The sequence below is a fragment of the Mesoplodon bidens genome (assembly GCF_964165515.1).
Source record: "Mesoplodon bidens genome assembly, chromosome: 7".
NCBI classification, from domain to species: Eukaryota; Metazoa; Chordata; class Mammalia; order Artiodactyla; family Ziphiidae; genus Mesoplodon; species Mesoplodon bidens.
In genome coordinates, this window is record NC_138164.1 from 77,622,751 (window position 1) to 77,638,637 (window position 15,887).

Below are 15,887 nucleotides of genomic sequence, written 5' to 3' on the forward strand. Positions count from 1 at the left end.
TGAGGAACTTGGGTAAAAGGGAGGGAAGACTGAACAGACAGGAGCTGGAGCGAAGAGATGCCTGGCTGGGAACCGCCCCTGGGCATGCAGGTAGCTCAGAGGTGCCTCCCCAAGTCGATGAATGCTGCTCATTCTGTGTGGCTGGTGGTACTGCTTGGGCCTCCATGCTCTTTAATGTCCTCTAGCCCACTGAGGAGGGGTGGGAGGGAGGGGCAGTGTTCCTAGATCTCCGGTAGATACCCAGCCTGCTCCTGGGGCTCAGCGGCAGGTGTAGCTGCTGCTGGAAATTACTGAGAATTATTTGGGAGGGTGTTAGAGTCATGTAAATAAAGCAGACGATGGAGTTATATGTATATATGAAAAAAAGGATTGATTAATGTCATAAATTTCCCTTTTATTTCTTTTATCTGGGCATTAATTCCACAGCAGTAATTTACTGCATTGGTTTATTACTTTCTTCTGTTCTGAGAGAAACAGTGAATTTTAATTGAAACCACTGCCTGCCTCTCTTCATTCTTCCCCGACATTGTTAGGGGGACTCCTGGATACTCCCTGGTGTGTGCCCCTCCCTCCCAGGGGTGATGGAAAGGTGAGAAGAGGAACCTTAAGCCAGGGAAGCCAGAGTGCAGGTCTGCTCTGTGCCCGAGCCAGACCTATGTTTTCACATATTATCTAATTTAGCTCTCACCACAGTCCTGGGAAGAAACTGGGCCTCTGGGCACCTTGGTGACCTGCCCAAAGTCACCCAGCTGGTCATACAGAACTAGGATTGCTCTGATTAATGGTCCCCAATGCTAAAGACATATGCCATTGAAAGTGAAAACGTGAGCAACTCAATGAATGCATTAATGATCTGAGGACTCTGGTGCTCAGGGAATTATTTTCGATGATTGTACTCTTTGTTTTGCAGGTATTTAGGGATTGAACTCGGTCCCCCCAAAAGACATGTTGATGTCCTAATCCCCCTGTACCCATGAATGTGACCCTATTTGGAAATAAGGTCTTTGTAAATGTAATCAAGTTAAAATGAGGTCCATTGCATTAAGGTGGACCCTAATTGAAGGACTGCTGGATACATAGACACAGACACAGAGGGAAGATGGCCGTGGGAAGCTGGAGATAGAGGCAGAGATTGAAGGTATGCTGCCATGGGCCAAGGAATGCCAAGGATTCCCAGCATCCACCAGAAGCCAGGAAAGGACTGGCTCCCTTCAGAGGGAGTGTGGCCCAGCTGACACCCTGATTTTCACCCTCTAGCCTCCAGAACTCTATGAGAAGAAGTTTCTGTTGTGTTCAGCCACCAAGTTTGTGGTACTTCTTTACAGCAGGCCCTGGAAACTATGCAAGGGGCAGTCCAAGGGTACAGGTGGGAAGCTTGAGTTCTCCTGAGGGAGTAAAGGTGGTTGGTATAACCAAGGACTCATAGTATGTGGTGCTCTTCTTACTACACCAAATGTTAAAAATTTAGCAGGGTTTATTTTCCAGGGTTTTTTTTAATATATTGTTCAGATTTTTTTCCTATTGAAGTATACTTGATTTACAATGTTGTGTTAGTTTCAGGTGTACAGCAAAGTGATTCAGTTATACATACATATATATGTTTTTTCAGATTCTTTTCCCTTCTCGGTTATTACAAAATACTGAGTAGAGGTCCCTGTGCTCTACAGTAGGTCCTTGTTGTTTATCTATTTTATATACAGTAGTGTGTATATGTTAATCGCAAACTCCTCATTTATCCCTCCCTTGCCTTTGCCTCTGGTAACCATAAGTTTTCTCTATGTCTGTGGGTCTATTTCTGTTTTGTATATAAATTCATTCGTATCATTTGTTTTTTAGATTCCGTATATAAGTGTTACACTGATGGACCTAGAGATTATCATACTAAGGGAAGTAAGCCAGGCAGAGAAAGACAAACATCATATGATGTCGCTTATGATGGAACCTAAGAATTTTAGCAGTTTTTGCATTAGTCAATCCAGGCTTTAGTTAGATAGATCGTTTTTGTTTGTTTTGCAGTTCTTATGATCTGGTTAAGTTGAATGATTTGGGGAATTCTAAAAGGGATAGTATATACACTATTGATACTATGTATAAAATAGATAACTAATGAGAGAACCTACTGTATAGCTCAGGGAACTCTACTCAATGCTCTGTGGTGACCTAAATGGGAAGGAAATCCAAAAAAGAGGGGATATATGTATAGCTGATTCACTTTGCTGTACAGTAGAAACTAACACAATATTGTAAAGCAACTATACTACAATGAAAAATTTAAAAATAAATAAATAAAAGGGATAGGGGATTTGCTGAGTGATTTGTGTGGCATTGAGTTGCTATAATCATTTCAGGACCCCTGAAAGATCATCCGTGGGTGGTGCTCTCATGCCCCACGCGGCCAATTGTGGGAGTATTTTTATGTAACTCACAAGGCCATGTGTAAGTTACTATTCAGTGTCATTGGTGTGCTTCATAAATCAGAATCTCATCAGAGTCTCATTTATTTTGTCACTTTTCAATCATTTAAAGTGGATTCTCTGGAAGCACTTTTCTTTCAAAACACTGGAAGTTTCTGCCTGAAAAGTAAATACAGGATGAAGTGTAGTTTCACCATTGACCTTGAGAACCCAAAGTCCAGTTTTAGTATTGTTGCTACTTTATAGTCTGGCCTTGGTATTTGCTGTCATTTTTAAATGACTTTGTTCCTAGTTTCTCGACATTCTTATAAAAATGAACAAGTGTTTTAAAAATCCATAAATTTTATTCACGTTGAGGTAGATTATTCTAGGAAAGCATATGGAAATCTAACAATAAAATTACAAAACCAACCTGGGGTGAGTTACTGATAGTAGTCTCGTGACTTAATAGCACAAGGACAAATGTCTGTTTAGCACTTTGCCATTCATTATCATGGTCGGGCTTCATAATAACACTGGGAGGAAAGAAGCCACAAGGAGTAGTGTCCAAGAGATTGGACACTGAAATCAGATGTCTTTGCATTTGAATCCCAGCTCTACCACTTCTTAGCTGTGTGATGTTGGGCACATTACTTAACCTCTCTGAGCTTCAGTTTACTCCACTGTGAAAATGGGGATAAGTTCATTAACTAATGAATTGGCTCGCCACCAAGATTAGATGAGTTAATATATGTAAAGTACTTTAATAAGCATTTAGCATGTAGTAAATTCTCAGTAAATGTAAAGTGATATTGTCTTCATATGTATGGAGTTTATTTTAGCTAATTTGGCATCCATATTGTATGATTAAGTCTTTGAGTCTTTGACAGTGACATTGAAGGGAAGAAAAGGAGGGGACTGATAGGACAGACAGACTAGAAATACAGTTAACTGGAACTTGGTAACTCTGAGAAGGGGTGAACACAAGAGGTGAAGACAGTCTTCAGGGTGTAGTGAAAAGGAGCATCAGGCTTGAAATCTCACAGAGAAGATACCTTGTTATAAATAACGTTAGAGATATCTGTGTAGCCCACAACATCATCCCTTTTCTCTGAGTACTGACCCCCAATCCTTCCCTCCTTGACACTGGGACAAAGATTCTCTCTCCCAGGAATTTATTGCTGGGATTCAGAGATAATCTCTAGTGGGGGTAGAATTGAAGAGTTGTAAACCTGACAACTGTGGCTGAATGTTTGTGTCTCCCTAAAATTCATATGCTGAAATAATCACTGTTGTGGTAGTATTTGAAGGTGGGGCCTTTGGGTAGTAATTACTTCATGATGGTGGAGCCCTTATGAATAGGATTAGTGTCATATAAGAGAAACTTCAGGGAGATCCCTCTCCCCTTCTGCCATGTGAGGATGCAGCTAGAAGATTCAGGAAGTGGGACTTCACTAGACACCGAATCTACCACATCTTGATCTTGGACTTCCATCATCCAGAACTGTGAGAAATAAATCTCTGTTGTTTATAAAACAGTGAGCTGATGATATTTTGTTAGAGCCATCCAAACGGACTAAGACAGAGGCTGTGGGCATGAAACAGCTGAGGGAGAGACAGACAGGCTCTGATAGGCTTGACCCTGAAGGCTTTCCAATGGCTGGTCCAGGTGTTAGTGACACTCAGCTGTACTCTTTGCCCTTAGATTCTCTAATGTACCCTGCAGTAATAATACATACTTTTTTCCATTAAAGTTTGGTATAGGTGTCTCTTTCGTAAATAAAAGGACCATAAAAGACTTGCTGTGGAAACCATGTCAGGAGAGAGGCTCAAGAAAAAAGAAGTGTTCTCTAATGTCAGTTGTGCACAAAGGTTAAAGCCTAAAAGAAGCCTTTAGATTTAGTAATTAGGGGAGAAATCAGTGAAAGGCGTTTGTCCTTATAAGTCACATTATTGCTGGGATTTTTCATCTACATTAGCTTGAATGTTGACCATCACCTTTCATCTTTTATTTGTGAAATTCTGTGGGTCATGACCTAAAATATCTGTGGTCTCCAGTGTGTGCTTGGATTAAGCCCTGTCTCTCTTTATTACTAGTTCTTAGATATTTGCTGGTTTAAATTTTATCTGTAGTGTTCCATAGGAAAATTTGCCAACAATTCTGTTAAAAGCAAATTATCCTGTTTTAGACAACCCCATTTATCCTTAATCTTTTGAACAAGATGTGCATGACAACCACCTGTTTTCTCTGAGTTTCACTCTGTGAAATTCGCCAAGTACACCCATGAGAAGCATGGATTCTTCCTGGATTGGCGCCCCGTCTCGTTCACATACTAACCTTATGGTGATAGACAAGTTTCTTAACCTCTTATGGATCAGGTTGTCCATCAGGAAAATGGGGATACTAACCCAGTTGTTGCTAAGATTTAACAGATCAATGTATTTTATCAAGCACTTAGCTAAGCCTTGTACATATGAAGCGCTCAACAAATGTTAGCTATCATAGTTATTATTAAATGCATCCAACATTCTTGACTTTCATCAAAATGTGCTTCATAAAGAATACTTTCTTAAAAGTTGATGAAGAATCAGTCTGATTAAATGCCTTGAAGGTATCAGATATATACTAAATGTTCATTTGTTTACGAGTGCTTACTGTACACTAGTATACTGTGCTAGGCATAGAGGGTCCAAGGATGATAAAACAAGAACCCTACTCTTTAAGATCTCATAGTGCAGAATTATTTCACCATCAGCTGTCATTCACTGCTGCTGTCACACAGCTTTAAAATGAATAGATTAAGTAAATAATATTAAGGGCTTATACGGGACATTTTTCCGGCAATAATAAATGTTATAATATTTATAGGCTATTTTCGGACGGAAAACATCTGAGATCATGAGTGAGGAGATGTAAAATAATAAATCCATCATTTTAGAAACTTACTATTACAGGTAGAAAGTGCTGAGCCTTTGCCAGTGCACCGTTTTTAAATATATTGCCATTACAGATACTTCAGTTAAGGAAGACATCCAATTTTACCTCCTACCACTTAAGTTAATTTCTCTTCTCTGTAAAATTTCCTATTTTATAAAGACATACTTTACCTTGGCGATGTACATACTAAATTGTTCATTTTTTTACTTAGTTAAATTGTTTTCTGTCACAGTGAGAAATGCTTTTCTCTGAAGAAATGATGTTCATGCACGGGAAATAGGGTTATTTATTAAAATGGTTTATTATGAAATTAGATTTAGACATATTTCTATAATTTTGTATTTAAGTGTTTTTAGTGTCCAATGAAATGATTTTCAATGTAAAGTGGGCTTTGATAATCAGTCTCCGAAGTCTCACTTCTATAGTTAATCAAATATACCTGGTGGATTTATATTTACGTGCATATGTTTAGAAATACCAGAGATGGTTTCAATAGACCTCTATCAATGCTTTGCTGGGTCATCATAATTAGTAGATGGCTTAAGTTATTTTGTGTTTTCATTCCTCTCTGATTGAATATGCCTTTGTGGATTTGGGACTCTGTACATAGGTGTGGGAGGAACACAAAGAAATAGGAAACTTCTCAGCCCTAAAAAAACAAACAGGCTATTTTTACAAGACAAGAAACCACTTTATAACAAAGGGAAAACCTGTGTTTGAGGCTGAATCTGGAGCTTATTATTGAAGTTACATGTTGGAATTTTAGTCATATCTAGTACCTCCCAAGATAGAGGAATTACACGTAAGTGGTTTTCCCACGTAACTGAAGTTTAACCCTTTAACTTATCTACAAAACAGAAATAGACTCACAGACATAGAAAACAAACTTATGGTTACCAAAGGGCATAGCGATGGGGCGGGGCGGGGAGATAAATTAGGAGTTTGGGATTAACATATACACACTACTGTATATAAAATAGGTAAACAACAAGGACCTACTGGGCACAGGAAACTATACTCAATTTCTTGTAATAACCTATAATGGAAAAGAATCTCAAAAAGAATATACATATATATATGTATATATATATGTATATATATATATATATATATGTGTGTATATATATATATATATATAACTGAATCACTTTGCTGTACACCTGAAACTAACACATTATAAATTAACTATACTTCAGTTAAAAAAAAAAAAACCTTTAAGTGCCCAAACTACAATAAAACCCCTGTGTTTCTGCATCCCTTTCTAAAGTGTATTAAATGTGTCTTGCAACTCAGCAAGCATAGTATGCTGAACATGACGATACCAGCAGTTCTGGTTTCATGGGCCTACAACCCAGACAGTTACCTAGGGCCCATGTTCAGAAGGGCCACTTGTATGGTTTAATGCTCTTCTGTCACTATCTGGAAATGCTTAATAATTTTTGAACACGAGGCTTGGTGCTTTCATTTTGCACTGGGCCCTGCAAATTACGTAGTCTGTCATGGATACAGGATTTCCCTCTGGAATCTTAATGGTTGTCTGGGGCCATCAAATGTACTACTGTTTGGGTTTCCTCACTTAAGCTCAGCTTGACAGCACTGGCTTCTGTTATCAGCATGCCTCTCTCTCCCAGGGCTCTGTCTTCCAATCTGATGCTTCTCATCTGCTGAGACATCATATAAATAAGGGATTTGAATAGTAAGTAGGTTGAGAATCACCAGGCTCTGAAGGGTGACTTTGAAGACCCCTCCCACAGAGTAAAAGTGCACAGCGTCAGTAACCAGGCTTTGTGGCATTAATTTCAGTGATCACAGGGCCATTTTTGCTCCTCTTCTGGACTGACTGCTTTGGTGAAGAGTCTGCCTCTGTATAAACACCATGTGGGATGGTACAATTCTGGTCCATTTCCAGTAAAAGAAAATTGTTGGAAACAAATTATTTTCAAAGCCCACTTTATTTTAAAAATTAATCATAGATGGTAAGATGGTGAGGGAGGTTTCTTTTCATGAAACTCCTGTCACATAAACCTCATGAGCTCTGAAGCTTTCCCTGTTGACTGAGGGAGAACGTTTTTATTCCAGTAATTTCTGTCCCTTCAAACTTTTCATGTACCTTCAAAGCATTGTTCTTGCCTGATGTTCTCTTGTCCTAAAGGAAACCATGCTATACTTTTTTTTTTTAAATATAAGTACCTTTGTATATCACAGTATTCTGGATGATTTTCTTTTTTTCTTTTCTTTCTTTTTTTTTCTTTTGACATAGGTCATAGTTACTAGGCTTTCCCTACAATTATGCAACTTCATTTTTCACTGTCTTCTTGGATTCCTATTAGCTAATCTCTGAGGTGATTTCTAGTTTTCTTCTGGTATGGTTTTCTGGTTTCCAACATCCAAGCTATCTGTGGCAAAAGCAAGTAAAGCCAAGTAAATGTTCTGTTGTTTTTTTTAGGCTGTTCATAGTATAAGAAATGTGCTGGCATTTGTATTATAAGAAAACAAGAGTCTTCAGAGTAGAAAGGGGTGTTTCTTACTTATCATTTGTTTACTTGTTCATTTATTCAACATTCAGTGTTGTTTGTTGAGCCCTTACTGTGTGCCAGACACTGAAGTAGGCACCAGGGTACAGTGGGAAATAGGGAGTTGTTTTCCATTCCAATAACAGTGCTTTACACACAGCAGATGCTCTAAGGAAACATGGAAGGAAGGAAGGGAGGGAGGGAGGGGGGAAGGAAATACATGCTTTGGATAATATGTGTCATTTATTAACATTGCTCAGGGATTTCTGAACTCCTTTTGTAGCAAAAAGCGCTTACACCTTTCTGAAGTCCAACCATGGTTGAAATTCTGACTAATTGCTTTTGTTTAAACTTCCATTTGACATTTGAACTATTTTCAAAATGTCATCTCTGGATTCAGTTGCCTCTGAGGAATTGAAAGAAAGTTTATATTGACACAGTCTACAAGTCATCAGAATGTACACAGTCCTGGAAATTTCATAAGCGTTCACAAAAGAAAATTAAGTGGTCCTTAGTCTTTTTTAAAATCAGTTAATCCTAGGTTATCAAAGTGCTTTGGGAATTGCAGCATCAATTTTGTGCCAGGTCTTAACATTAACTAAAATGGTTAAAGGTGTGGGCATGGTTAAAACAATGTCACAGTGACCTTCTACCTCAGTGATGCTGTCCTTCTAATATGTTGGATTTTAATGTGATTTGACATGTGGAGCGGGGAAAGCAGGTAATTATTTGGGAAATGCCTTTTACTTTTATAAACAGGAGGAAACTGGGAGTTGGTCTTTGCTAATAGATATAATAATAATTGCAATCATAATTGTAATTTATATGATGCTTCACAGTATTAAAACCCTCACAAATTTTATCTAAGATAGGTTTAGAATAACCTCTTTTGCAAGATGAAAGTCTCCCTAGGCCACCTATAGAAAAGTTCTCTAGAATTAGAATTTTATACCTGAGAATCAAAAGCAGCAGACAAATCTCGGTTACTAAGCAATCTTACTTAGATCCTTTATTTTTGAGGAAGGCCAACCATTGCCCTGAGAGTTAAAATAAAGAAAGGGGTTGTGATAAAAATATGGCCAGATGTCTATAAACCTCATTAGAAACAAAATATTGGAAGCAGCGTGTTGTGTACCTGTGGGTTTGGTCTGTATCATAAATTCATCGTAACTAAACTCAGTATTTTCTGGCCTTCCATGAGTTGATGATATTGTTGTGCCTTGACTTATGTAATAATTATGAATTAATTAATTCAGCAAACACATATGGAAAACCTTCTCCGTGTTAGGTGCTGTGCTAGGCCCTGGGAGTGCAAAAGGAATAACACGTCATCCCTTAAGATAGGCAGGGTCTTCAGACTTCTGTTACAATTTTTGCAGTACTTCATGTCATTTTTATTGATCCCTACTGAACAAATGGCTCCTTACCCATAAATAGCTTTAATTTCCCCTGCATCCTGGGTTCTTTGTTAAGACAAGAATGACTGTAAACCAATACTTCCATGCACTGGAGGAACATGCCTGAACCCTGGTGTCAGGCCTCTTGTGGAAAGAAGAATCTCAGATGGTTCTGTTTGGGGTATACAGTCCTCAGCTAAACATTAAAGTGAATACATTTCTAAAAGGATGTTGGTGAGGAGAAGCTGGTATCCTTTCAAAACTAAATGTAGAGCTGAAACAGAAACAGACTCAGAGAACAGACTTGTGGTTGTCAAGGGGGAGGGGGTGGGGGAGGGATGGAGTGGGAGTTTGGGATTAGCAGATGCAAACTATTATATATAGGATGGATGAACAACGAGATCCTACTGTATAGCTCAGGGAACTATGTTCGGTATCCTGTGATAAACCATAATGGAAAGGAATATGAAAAAGAATGTGTATATATATATATATATATATAACTGAATCCATTTGCTGTACAGCAGAAATTAACACAACATTGTAAATCAACTATACTTCAGTAAAAATTTTTAAAAAAAGTAAATGTAGAGCCATGGATCTTGTTTTAACCACAAATCAAACATGCCCTAGTACAGACGGACTGTCATCACCTGACCTGTCTCCTCCAACCCAGGAAGTAAATCACACTGTGAAACCTGGACCTTTAGCAGAGTCATCACCCTTAGTAGAGGTTCCCAGAGTCCTGTCCCCAACCAGGAAAGCTCTCAGAATTGACAAAGACTCCTGGTGCTTTCGATGGGCAGCGCCCTCCTCTGGGGGCAGGAAGGGTTAGCCGGCCACCTCAGCCCTCAGGGAGCTCCTGTTTGAGCGGGAATGGTCATTCTTGTGGTTGGATCTTATGGCAGTGAAGCAACTAACTCCCTTCCGACAGGTTTTGAGATGAGGTGAGCCAGACACTGTGCCCATGTCTTATTGAACTGTCAGAGGCATGTGCTGTAATTAACGTTCACTGTACCACAGATGCTCAAAAAATTTCGGTCTTACTAGGTCAAAGCACGAGTTCTTCCCTTGGCCTCTAAGGACGGTTCTGATGGTTGCCCCTCTCTGCCCCTCCACGCCCCACTCCTCACTGCCTGCCTTCTGTCACCTGTGCACTTGGGCACACTCTCGCCCTGGGACTGTGGCCCCCTCTGGTCCTGCTGCCTGGAATGCTTTTCCCCTTGATCCCCCACATGACTGGCTCACTAGTTCCTTCCTCCAGTGCCACCCTCTAAAGCAGCCTTCCTTGCCCACCCCATCTAGTACTGCAATTCCCAATTCTTCCTATGCCCCTCCCTGCTTTATTTCTCTCATAAACACTTACCACTATCTAACAGAGTATATCTGTAACCTGTTTATTTTGCTTCTTCTTTATTTCCCCACTGGAATGGAGGCTCCATGAAGACAGGGCTTTTGTCTGTTTGTTGACCCCTGTATATTCTGTCTTGAACAGTGACTGGCAGGTAGTAGATGTTTAGTAAATTATTTGTTGAATGAATAAATGAATGATTGGATAAATTAGTGAGAGAATACATTTGCCAGAATTCTTACTCTGAGAGGTTACAAACAAGGGGGTCCAAATTTGTACTCTCTCTGTCGAGAGGCCATGCATTATACCTTCCAAACCAAAAGGCTAGGGAGTAGGGATGATGTGAACTTGATTTTTAAAATGTACAGGTGTCAAGGAGAGAAGAGACCTCTACATGAAGGTGTGGAAGTGGAGGCGGTCAGGTACATCTGTTACCGAGACCAAGCTCACTCTGCTCCCCGCACGACAGGCCAGTGAATCTGGAGACGAGGTGCTGAGGCAAGGAATACTTTATTCTCGGAAAGCTGGCAGACCAAGAAGATGGCAGACCAGTGTCTCTTGAAAAACCATCTTATTGGGGTGTGGATGTCAGTTTCTTTTATAGCACAGAGAGGGAGAGGAGATGAGCAAGTGAAGTAAAGTAAAAAGGCCGTATGATTTGCAATTGTCCCCTGGAATGGCCAGCCTCTGCGTGGGGATGTGTTAATTTCTTCTTTCTTGCAGCCATTCACAGGTGGACAGGGCCAGGGTGTTTCCCTGAACAAAGGCACTTTGGTTTAACATTCAGGCAGAGGGGCAGGGTTCCCTGAGGCAGGCCATTGTGTATAGACAGCGTCCTTTTAGTGAACAAAAGCAACAGGAAGCAAAGGTTAAAGTAAAAGAAACAGATCCAACATGTAGTCAGATTTGGTTCTTCCCTGTTACACATCCTTTCCCCACTGTCCTGGGTTTGTATGGGAATTTGCCTTGCCAAGCATCTATTTAAAGACAGCATTCCCCCTGTGCAGTCATGGGTGTTTTGTGCTCTATACCAAAGCCATTTCTGAGCCACCTCTGGACGTGTTGTTGCTTAGCAAATAGCCTTCCCATCCTGAGATGATAACTGATAGTAGGATGTGACAGGGCATTTCTAAAGTTAAGCTTCTGATCCTGGAAACATTTACAACTGCACTTAGAGAAATTGTCATTTTTTTCCACTTCTCTCTCTGCGTGCTTGTTAGATTTTCCATACGTTGTTTATAATAACTTTTCCCTGTGGTTGAAGATAGCAGATTTTTGCTTTTAATTCAAGAAATGTCGTCTGCTGTAATGTTTTGCAACATGATACTTTCCAAGTTTCAAAGTGAGAGTGTGTTGTCTGATTGTGTTTTTGCGTGTGAAGCTGTAGAAATGGTGATAATAGCCCCAGAACTGCAGTGTGCAGCTCCTCTGCCCTTCCATTCTTGTCAGTGCGTTTAAGTGAACGTAAAGGATTTTTTTGTCATTGTAATTTAAATTCAGAAGGAGTCTATTTGTATGGTAATTGTAAGCTAAGGAAAACAGTGTTTCATTTCTCTCTGGGATTTGTTTTCTGACATCTTAACATTCTCTAGTACTTTAACCTGGCAACAGCGTATTAACAGCAATTCATACTTCGTATTTTAACATGTAAAACAATCCCCAGCAGATTAATACATGATGAGGAGAAAAAAACCAGGAAGGGATGTTGAGGCCATCATTAATTTTGCTTTCATAAACCATACCTTGGTGCTTTCTGATCTGAACTGAAATTAGAGTCACCCTAGAGTTTTCAACATCCAGAGAAAAATATTATTGTCACATGGAAGCACAAACAACATTGCCCTTCTTTTAAAGACAGATTCCGACATGAGGATACAAGTGATACTCTCATTGTTCGAATTCATTATTTTTCAACAAAGCTTTTTAAGGGGGTAATTTTCTTTTTGTGAGCACAGTCAGGAAGGACCTCTTTAACTAACTGCTCATCCAGTGTGCCCTGAACCGGAGAAAGATGGAGAGTTAAAGAGACTTCTCTCTCAATTCAAGTGATTACAGCATGTTCTTGTCTTAAGTGAGAGAGTTGTGAGGCCAGGGGTTATATCTTCAATCACATCAAATCACACTTATTTGTTCACAACACAAGCTCAGTTAGATTAATTTTATGTGCGGTGATTCAGCTAATACCTTAAGGTTTCTTCAACTCAGGTGTCTTGTGCTCAGATGCCTGCCAGGACAGGTAGGTGGTAACATAAGGGAGCAGTAAGAGCCTGGTCAAATGGCTGCACAGAAAACAGGACATTGGCTACACAGGTCTAGCTGGCAGCTTTACCTTAAACCACTGAAGGTGGCCAAACAGACAATCCTGCCCCCCATCCCCCAGCCCCCATCTATTTGGGTTGGCCAAAAATTTCCTTCGGTTTTTAAGTAAAAATAAAAGGCACATTTTTCATTTTCACCAAGAATTTTATTGAACAACGTATTCACCTTTTTGTTCCACTACCCTCTGCCATTTTTCAGGCAATTTCATAATTCCATCTTCCCAAAACATTTTATCTTTGTGAGCAAAGAACTGTTCCAGGTGCCTTTTACAGTCTTCCAGGGAATTGAAATTTTTTCCATTAAGGGAATTTTGTAAAGACCGAAATAAATGGAAATCCAAAGGTACAATGTCTGGGGAATATGGAGGATGAATCAGAATTTCCCAGCCAAGCTGTAACAGTTTTTGCCTGGTCATCAAAGAAACATGCAGTCTTGTGTTATCCTGATGGAAGATGATGTGTTTTCTGTTGACTAATTCTGGATGGTTTTCATCGAGTGCTGCTTTCAGTTGGTCTAATTAGGAGCAGTACTTGTTGGAATTAATCATTTGCTTTTCCGGAAGGAGCTCATAGTAGAGGACTCCCTTCCAATCCCACCATATACACAACATCACCTTTGGATGAAGACCGGCCTTTGGTGTGGTTGGTGGTCGTTCATTTCACTTGCCCCACCATCTCTTCTATTCCACATTATTGTACAGTATCCACTTGTCATTGCCTGTCACAATTTGTTTTAAAAACAGAACATTTTGGTTAAGTTTCAGTAGAGAATCGCATGCAGAAATACGGTCAAGAAGGTTTTTTTCACTTAACTTATGTGGAACCCAAACATCAAAGTGATGAACATAACCAGATGGTGCAAATGATTTTCAACACTTGATTTGGATATTTGAGTATGTCAGCTATCTCCTGCGTGGTATAACATTGATCGTTCTCACTTAATGTCTCGATTTGATTACTATCAACTACAACTGGTCTACCCAACTGTGGCTCATCATCCAGTGAGAAATCTCCAGCACGAAACATCGCAAACCACTTTTGACAAGTTTGATCAGTCACAGCACCTTCTCCATACACTGCGCAAATCTGTTTTTTTTTTTTTTGCATTTCCTTTGCGTTCTTACCTTTCTTGAAATAATAAAGTATAATATACTGAAAATGTTGCTTTTTTTCTTCCATCTTCAATACTAAAATGGCTACACAAAAATTCACCAATTTTGGTAAGTTTTTTTTAAATGCGTGCTGTTATGACAGCTGTCACAATACAACTAACAAAATTGTTTCAAATGAAGTTAAAGACAGCTAAGCGCTACTAGAGCTACCGTACAGAAAAATACGAACGAACTTTTTGGCCAACCCATAAAAGAGGGTTGCCACTTTTTAATCTCAAAGGATGACTGAGTACAGAATGTTGCATTGAAGTGGCCAGCTCTTTCTTCAAGGGATGCAATAAATCACGGTTTTCATGCAAAATCCCTCGATTTTTATATAATGTTAGTTAAATCTAAAAGAAGCAGTCATAGGCACCAACCTAACAAAACGTGCCTATGGCCTTAACTTTCGCAGGTCCAAGATCAAAATGAGAACAAATAGAGACCCACATGCCACAAGTATAAATATTTAAAAGTAATAAATCAAGCTAGCAAAACTGTTAATAAAATATGTTCCATTCTCAGACTTTGACAAATATTCAAATCTGAAAGGCCATATTTGAAACCAGAGTTCTCTGCATCCTACGAGCACCAGACAAAGTGGAGTGGAAAGAGCAGGCCTGCAAGCCCCTACTCCTACCCAGCTTCTCTTCTCACCCCCAGCTCTGTTCCAGGTGCACGTGTGTGGGGTGCATGTGTGTGGACACCTCAGTCCACGTGGCTAAGCACTGCTCTCTCACGCTCCAACACTTGCCTCCTATAAACAGCTGCCTCTTAACCAACCCTCTGTCCTGGGCAATGCGGAGGCATGGCCTACCCCAGGGAGAATGGATCCAGTGAAAAGACCCACTCAGGCCTGGAAACAGGCTATAGGTGGTCACTGAGGCAGAGAATTCCAGAATCTCTAAAACCAGAGCTTGGTCCAGAATCTAGACTTTAGAATGTGTGTGGAGGGTCATGCAGTGACACCAAGTGGGCACATCTCCTTGGTCCTCAGACTCTTGGTTTTGTTGGGGGATGCATGGCTGAAGGAGGGCCAGGGGGTGCCTTCTGCATTATAGGAGCAGGGACTTTGGTGGCTGGAATCTTAGGGCAGTGCTTAGGCCCTTGATTTATAGAATATTTGTTCCCAGTGAGATCTTAGAGATCATCTTATTAGTCCAAGACCTCAGTTTACTAAGGAGGATCCTGGCTAATGAGAGGCAGTGTCCATTCATGTAGAATCAAAGGCTTTTTAGTCAACTGTATCGGACGTATTTGAACCTAATCCTTAGTCCAGTCATATGCCAGATCAGTGACATGTTACCTAGCTTCCTTGAGCCTTGGTTTCCTCCTCTGGAAAATGGAGATGAAATAAACTTTTTTCTGGCCTATCAAGGGCTCTTCTAACCAGTTATGGTTGAGACCTTTTGTTACTGGTTCATCCTAGCAGAACCTCCTCCCTAGGGAATGTCTATTCCATGGAACTCTCTCTCAGCCGCAGTTGTTTGCTTTAGGCTCTTCTGGTTAAACACAAGGACAGTCTGTGGCTGCCTTTCTAGTACTTGAGTTATCTTTCACTTTTCCATGAGAAAAGAACAGCATAAGGAAATTAGCTTGATGATGTGAAAATATGAAAAAGTTCATGTCTTTCCTCTGAATCTGATGGTGATAAGTTTTCAATTTTTAGGGCCCTTGTAACCATTTTCAAAGCTATGTGTAATTTCTAAAATTAATTTGTTCAAAGGACTTGGTACTTAGATTCTTGCTTAAGTTTCCCTGGAAACTTATACCCATGTAGCTTTTATGTATTAGTAAATGATCTTTTTTTTTTTTTTTTTTTTTTT

The 15,887-nt window shown here is 39.9% G+C and overlaps 1 protein-coding gene across 2 annotated transcripts in view; it reads left to right on the forward strand.

The window, feature by feature from the left end:
- FAT3 (FAT atypical cadherin 3) overlaps positions 1 to 15,887 on the forward strand; it is a gene marked incomplete at its 3' end in the record, with an annotated part of 711,881 nt that overhangs the window by 332,489 nt on the left and 363,505 nt on the right. The gene's annotated exons all lie outside the window — the stretch shown is intronic.